Source organism: Wyeomyia smithii, chromosome 2 (genome assembly GCF_029784165.1).
Source record: "Wyeomyia smithii strain HCP4-BCI-WySm-NY-G18 chromosome 2, ASM2978416v1, whole genome shotgun sequence".
Taxonomy (NCBI): domain Eukaryota; kingdom Metazoa; phylum Arthropoda; class Insecta; order Diptera; family Culicidae; genus Wyeomyia; species Wyeomyia smithii.
The window spans coordinates 144,126,835-144,134,592 of NC_073695.1; the positions used below are offsets into that span (position 1 = coordinate 144,126,835).

At 53.9% G+C, this 7,758-nt stretch overlaps 1 non-coding gene and 1 pseudogene across 1 annotated transcript; both read left to right on the plus strand.

Moving 5' to 3' along the window:
- The first annotated feature begins 549 nt into the window (after positions 1–549).
- LOC129726243 (5.8S ribosomal RNA) lies at positions 550–702 on the plus strand. Its single transcript, XR_008728292.1, has one exon. It is a non-coding gene; the product is annotated as a 5.8S ribosomal RNA (ribosomal RNA).
- A 271-nt stretch (positions 703–973) lies between these two features.
- Positions 974–4,816, plus strand: LOC129726232 (large subunit ribosomal RNA; annotated as a pseudogene).
- The last annotated feature ends 2,942 nt before the right edge of the window (positions 4,817–7,758 follow it).

The window sequence follows — 7,758 nt, forward strand, 5'->3', positions numbered from 1 at the left end:
GTGAGGTCTTTGGAAGTGAACATTTGCTGTTCCCTCGCGGATTACATTTGACTCGCTGAAGTTGACCGAACTTGATGATTTAGAGGAAGTAAAAGTCGTAACAAGGTTTCCTTAGGTGAACCTGCGGAAGGATCATTACTGCTACATTTACAAATACATACATTAGCAATATGGCAACTCCCGGTCCCGGACTCGAGTACGTGGGTTCACTGCGCCCGGCAGGGGTGTGGCTGGTGTGCCGCCCCGCGTAGAAACAATCACGTCCTACCGTTGTGTGTGTGTTTTGTTTTTTAATTTTGTTTGTGCTTCAGCTGTGCGCACGCACGGTTGGTACGGGCTGGCCATCGCTGGCCGCGTTGTCGTTAGCCACTCTCGGCGCATGGTGTGGTGTGTGCGGTGGTGGTGACTGAGCTCAGTCAATCCACCGTCCCCGTTCCCCCCATGCGAGACCCGGTTGATAAGGCTAGCCGCGGCGGCTATCGCAGCCGCGCCTGGAGGCACAGTGTGGTGCGTGTGTTTTACGTGTTTGTTTTGGTGTGTGTGCAAACAAACCCTAGGCAGGGGATCACTCGGCTCGTGGATCGATGAAGACCGCAGCTAAATGCGCGTCAGAATGTGAACTGCAGGACACATGAACACCGACGAGTTGAACGCATATTGCACACCGCACAACCAGTACGTTGTACACATTTTTGAGTGCCTATATTTAGTGATTCAACTATATGCGCGCGTGCTTGCCAATGCAGTGTGCCTATTATGTGTTGTGAATACACGCGTAGTAGCGCAGTAGCAGCGAGTGGTCGGTAAAGTGTTTAAGATCAGGTCAAGGTTTGCTGCTGCTCTCAGCAGCGCAGCAAGCTGCCGACATGTACAACCCCCGGCAAAACACACACACACACACACTGTCTGTGTGTCTGTGTGTATAGGTAGTACGATACGGCGCAGAACAATAAGATCTCAATCTCAATCTAGTAGGCCTCAAATAATGTGTGACTACCCCCTATATTCAAGCATATTAATAAGGGGAGGAAAAGAAACTAACAAGGATTCCCCGAGTAGCTGCGAGCGAAACGGGAGGAGCTCAGCACGTAGAGGCGACGCCCGGTGCGGTGTTTGCCTGGTTCCGTGTACTGGAAATTTTGTCATCTGCCATAATCAGCGGGTCCCGGTTCAAGTTCATCTATAATGTGGCTTTTACTCCCACAGAGGGTGATAGGCCCGTAGAATGGCGCTGATGGTGGAAAATTTTTCTATGGAGTCGTGTTGCTTGATAGTGCAGCACCAAGTGGGAGGTAAACTCCTCCTAAAGCTAAATATCACCACGAGACCGATAGCGAACAAGTACCGTGAGGGAAAGTTGTAAAGCACTCTGAATAGAGAGTCAAAAAGTACGTGAAACTGCCTGTGGCGCCGTGGCGGACTGTCGATCGGCAATGAGCAAATCGAGGTACCTTCGGGTCCCATCTTGAAACACGGACCAAGAAGTCTATCTTGCGCGCAAGCCAATGGTGAGCCGTGTGCCCCTCGGGGTGCGCTGGCGCTTTACTGGACAACCAAAGGCGTGAAAAACATAACTCTCTCGTTGTGCGGGATTACGGGCAAGACTACCTGCTCGTCCCTCCATCCCCGGGTATTACAGCCAGCATGCGGTTGGCGCGGGAGACGCGTGTTTGCGCGCGCCCTCCTCGCAACCATGCCATAACATACCGCGAGTGTGCAGGATGTGACCCGAAAGATGGTGAACTATGCCTGATCAGGTTGAAGTCAGGGGAAACCCTGATGGATTCTGACGAGCAAATCGATTGTCAGAATTGGGCATAGGGGCGAAAGACCAATCGAACCATCTAGTAGCTGGTTCCCTCCGAAGTTTCCCTCAGGATAGCTGGAGCACGCAACGTTTCGGTTATTCTTATCTGGTAAAGCGAATGATTAGAGGCCTCAGGTTCGAAATGATCTTGACCTATTCTCAAACTATAAATGGGTACGTACGATAACATTCTTGGTTGATGTTGTTGCACGAACACGTCGGGTGTGCGTTTTCCCTCTCCGGGGGGTTGGCGCGGACACGTCCACTCAGTCGACGTAAAAGATATCGGTGTGCTTAGTGGGCCAAGTTTTGGTAAGCAGAACTGGTGCTGTGGTATGAACCAACGGTAATGTTACGGCGCCTGAATAAACGACGCATCATAGATACCATGAAAGGTGTTGATAGCGTTGATAGGTGCATAGTGTAGATAGGTGAAAATGGATGGCGCTTAAGTCGTTTGCCTATACATTACAGGTGACGTACAAGCGTTGCCGGCGGGACGTTTCGCGCGTCCCGTGCCACTTTGAGACGTCAGCGAGTAGGAGGGTCTGGTGGTGCGCGATGAAGTGCCTGGCGTAAGCCGACATGGAGCCGCCACTAGCACAGATCTTGGTGGTAGTAGCAAATATTCGAATGAGATCTTGGATGACTGAAGTGGATGAGGGTTTCGTGTCCACAGCAGTTGAACACGAGTTAGCCAATCCTAAGATCTATGGGAAACCTGATATATATCAAGCATTTTACCAAATATACACACGGTGATGCAACATCCACTAGTATATATTAAACGAGCGAAAGGGAATCCGGTTACAATTCCGGAGCCAGTTAAGTATACGTTTGCATTGGCGTACACAGCGGAAACGGTTGCGCCTTTGCAATCATGGCAACATGAATCCTTTCCTTCGAGAAGCCAACAAGAGATATAAGAAGAGTTTTCTTTTCTGTTTAACAGTCATACTTGCCATGGAAGTCTTTCATAGAGAGATATGGTTGGACAGGCTGGTAGAGCATGGTATTCAATTGCTGTGTCGATATTCTCTTCTTGGACCTTGAAAATCGAAGACTGGGGCACGCAAACTCTCAACAGCTTGTACCGAATCCGCAGCAGGTCTCCAAGGTTTAGAGTCTCTAGTCGATAGACCAATGTAGGTAAGGGAAGTCGGCAAATTAGATCCGTAACTTCGGGATAAGGATTGGCTATGAAGACTGGCGGCGCTTCTGCCTCAATGCACTCCGGGGCGTCCGGCGTCCGTGGTGGTGTGGGCCGCCCGTTCGTCCGCCTCGTGCGGGCGTGCGGTGCGCTCGCTCGCCCGCCGCGCCCGGGTTCATACGCTTCCCAGCTTGGGCTGCAGTCATCGATAAACCGTCAATTCAGAACTGGCACGGCTGAGGGAATCCGACTGTCTAATTAAAACAAAGCATTGTGATGGCCTCCGCAGGTGTTGACTTAATGTGATTTCTGCCCAGTGCTCTGAATGTCAATGTGAAGAAATTTAAGCAAGCGCGGGTAAACGGCGGAAGTAACTATGACTCTCTTAAGGTAGCCAAATGCCTTGACATCTAATTAGTGACGCGCATGAATGGATTAACGAGATTCCCTCTGTCCCTATCTACTATCTAGCGAAACCACAGCCAAGGGAACGGGCTTGGAAACACTAGCGGGGAAAGAAGAACCTGTTGAGCTTGACTCTAGTCTGGCATTGTAAGGCGATATAAGAGGTGCAGAATAGGTGGGAGCCGGGGTACGATACTAGCTCTCCGGAACCAATGAAATACCACCACTCTTACTGTTGCCTTACTTACATGATCAGATGGAACAAGTGCTGAGGTTATTGTTCAGCGTTCAGTCATGTCGTCATTCCTGGCCATAATGCAGAAGACCGAGCCTGCCGGTCTTCTTGTCCGTTGCGTGTTCTGGCGGCCGATTCTAACCCGCGGCTGGCCGGCGCGCGCTCGCCCGCGCCCCGGGTCCACCGCCATCGGTGGTGGCGTGGTTTCGTGGCTGCGTGCCACGCGCGGCGTCCGGTGCCGGTGTCAGTGTCGAGCCAGGGCGTGTGCTCGGTTCCCGGCAGTAGGATCCCGCCAGCGTACGGCAAGGCCGCAGTTTGCTCAACTTTCACACAGTACGCCGATGACAGTAAGCCCTCTGGATACTCCAAGTCATGGACAGTGCCAGGTGCGGAGTTTGACTGGGGCGGTACAACTCCAAAACAATAACGGAGGTGTCTAAAGGTCAGCTCAGTGTGGACAAAAACCACACGCTGAGCATAAGGACAAAAGCTGGCTTGATCTCGATGTTCAGTACATATTGAGACAGCGAAAGCTAGGCCTCACGATCCTTTTGGTTTAAAGAGTTTTTAGCAAGAGGTGTCAGAAAAGTTACAGGGATAACTGGCTTGTGGCCGCCAAGCGTTCATAGCGACGTGGCTTTTTGATCCTTCGATGTCGGCTCTTCCTATCATTGTCAAGCAAAATTCACAAAGCGTAAGATTGTTCACCCTTTCAAGGGAACGTGAGCTGGGTTCAGACCGTCGTGAGACAGGTTAGTTTTACCCTCCTGGTGTGCGCGCCGCCACTGTCTTAACGGAACTCCTGTGCAGTACGAGAGGAACCACAGGTGCGAACCTATGGCCCAATACTAGTTCGACCGGACTATGGTATAACGCTACGTTCGTTGGATTACGCCTGAACGCCTCTAAGGTCGTAACCAAACCGAGCTGACAGTGTCTCCTATAGATGGTCGTCGATCATGTGGTCTAGAAACCTGCAAGATCTGCTAGCGTGAACACCACGTTGTCATCTTATTGCTGCTCTCATCAGACAGAGCCCTTGCGCAGCGCCATACGACTAGTGTCTGAGATACTGGAACGTCGGTGGCGCTCCTAAGCATCAATATATGATTTCGATACCTGAGACCTCATACAAACGATAGGTTTACAGGCTGGGAGTTGCGAGTTGCAGAGAGGTGTACATTTCGAGCTGCATGCCACCACGGGTTGGCGCGTGGCGACCGCCGAGGTCACGTTATATGAGGGCGACCGCTGACAGTACCTAACAGCCCTGGACCAGCAGCGGGAGATTGCTTAGGGGTGGTGAGGGTCGGACACTGGGCCGTCGACTCCTCGTAAATGCCACAATTACCCGGAAGCATCTCTGACGGAGCGAGTAGTGCCGCTCCCATCAACCAAATGCACTCCCCCGTCCATTGGGGCCGACGCCAGTAAGGTCCCAATTATGGCAACTGGCAGCGAACGAAACGGATTCGAGTCGGATACGCTAAGGAACCACGACCAAGGGCTGGCACCTGCATCGAGCTCCCTTAGTAAAGTCGCGTGACAGCGGCTTGAAACGGCGAGATGGTACCCGGTGCAGGGGTCTCCGTCCCGTAAAACCTGGCAGGCCTTCCAGTACGTTCCGCGTCCATTGCCTGGTGGGAATCAGGCAGAGAAGGATCAGATGGGGGGGAACTAGTCCTAGGACAAGATGCCCCTTTCCTGACTTACGCGGGCGGGGGCGTCACAGTGCTCATAAGGTACTATGGCGACCCCCCTTACCCATGGCCTCACTGCTTCGGCATAGATTACCATGGGACCATACAAGCGACTTCTCATCTATGGACAAGGATAGCGGCTGGAAGGGGGACCCAATTAACAAAAATGAGCTCGAAGAACCAAAAAGAGACGGGTGCGGAGGGGTTACCAAATCCCTTCGCACGAGGTGGCATCCAGCGGTCTCCGCAGAAGAAGGCGGAGACGGATGCGGCGAAGTCTGGAGGTGGAAAAACGGCGAATCCGTCGGTGTCCACACCAGACATCTCGGTGGACGGTCCCTTGCTAGTCAAGGCCGTCGAAAGGTGCATGGACACGCGGCCAAGAGTGGCGGCGCTGTCTGAACAACTCGATGCCATAATCGAGTTCTCGGCGAACAGGCGAAACATCGCTGGCGACCTGAAGCAGAGCCTCCTCCTGCTTCGGAGCACCATTGATGAAGCCAGAAAGGAGCACGAAGAACTCGTAGCTCGGGTGAAGGCGGCCGAGAAAGCGGCCAGGACCGGGAGGGCGACTGCATCTAAAGAGGTGCAGACAGACGCCCCCTCGTTCGCGTCGGTCTGTTCCACGGGGCAGGTCGCTAAGCGAACGAGGCAGTCCCCGGGGGAAACGGCCCCCGGGAACACCAAGAAACGATTGGTCGTGCTACTCCCACGGGAACACACGCCAACCGGTTCAAGGTCCACCGCGGAAAAGGCACAGGTGGAGGCTACGGGCAATCCTTGGACTACCGTAGAGGGTAGGAAGCGTCGGGAAGGTGCGACGCGTCAGGATGGCGGAGCAGCCAGAGGACCAAAAAAGGTCAAAAAGGCGCGGAGTAGGGGTGATGCCCTCATACTCAAGACAGATGGGTCGAAGTACTCAGAAGTCTTGAAGAAGATGAGGGGGGAAACCCAGCTCAAGGATCTGGGGGCGGATGTGCGGAGTATCCGCCGATCTCGCACTGGCGAGATGATACTTGAGCTCCGGAAGGACGCCAAGAACAAGGGGGCTACCTACAAAACGGTAGCCGAAAAGGTCCTAGGGAAGGAGGTGCAAGTGCGGGCACTCACCTCAGAAGTGACTCTCCAGCTTAAAAACCTGGACGAAATCACTGAGGGGTGCGACATTGCACAAGCCCTTAAAGCGAAGTGCGGGGTGGAGGTGGCTAAGGAGTCGATCCGCCTCCGCAAAGGTCCGGCGGGGACCCAGGTAGCTACCTTCCGACTACCGTCGGCGGACGCTAACCTGGCCCTGAAAGAGGGCAAGTTGAAGGTCGGCTGGTCGGTATGTCCTCTGGGCATACTACAGCAACCAGACATTTGCTTCCGGTGCTTCGAGGGCGGACATAAGTCCTGGACCTGCAAGGGGCCCGATAGGAGCCAGCTGTGCAGGCGATGTGGAGGTGCAGGCCATAAAGCAAAGGACTGTGGGGAGTCTCCCAAGTGCATGGTATGTTCCGGGAAACGGGACGCCAAACACTTTATGGGAGGCCCCAGGTGCCCAGCCGGTAAGCCGGCTGCGAAACCACGGGCGTAAGGGTGACGCAACTGAACCTGAACCATTGCTTCGCGGCTCAGCAGCTGCTACACCAAGCAGCCACTGAGTCGTTGTCGGACATCGCCGTCATATCGGACCCCTACCGCATCCCTCCCGGAAACGGTAACTGGGTTGCGGATAAGTCCAGATTGGCGGCCATATGTACGACGAGCAAGTTCCCGGTTCAGGAGGTTGTCTCAACCTCAGAAGAAGGGTACGTAGTTGCTAAGGTGAACGGAGTGTTCTACTGCAGTTGCTATGCTCCGCCACGTTGGTCTACCGAAAGGTTCATCCAGATGGTCGACCTCCTATCCATGGAGCTAACGGGCCTAACGCCGTTGGTGGTGGCGGGCGACTTCAACGCTTGGGCTGTTGAGTGGGGAAGTTGCTTCACGAACCAGAGGGGCCAGATCCTGTTGGAGGCTTTTGCAAAGCTCAACCTAGATCTGGCCAACGTTGGGAACAAAAGTACATTTAGCAGAAATGGTGCGGAGTCGATCATCGACGTGACGTTCTCCAGCCCAGGACTGATCAAGAACTGGAGGGTAGACGATGGCTACACTAATAGCGACCACCAGGCGGTCTGTTTTAGTGTAGACAACAACGAGAGGGGGCAAGCGACGGGTAGAGCCAACACTCCGACCGTTCGCGGGTGGAAGACATCGCACTTTGATGCCGAGGTATTCGAAGAGGCAATGAGAAGGGAGCGCGAGGGGGGCAGTTGGCTTCGCCCGACTGCTGACCAACTAGTTGCTATGCTATCGCGGGCGTGCGACGCCACCATGCCTAGGACTCGCCAACCTAGGAATGGAAAGCCACCGGTTTACTGGTGGACGGACGCGATAGCCGACCTTCGCAGTGCGTGCCTCCGTGCAAGACGGAGGA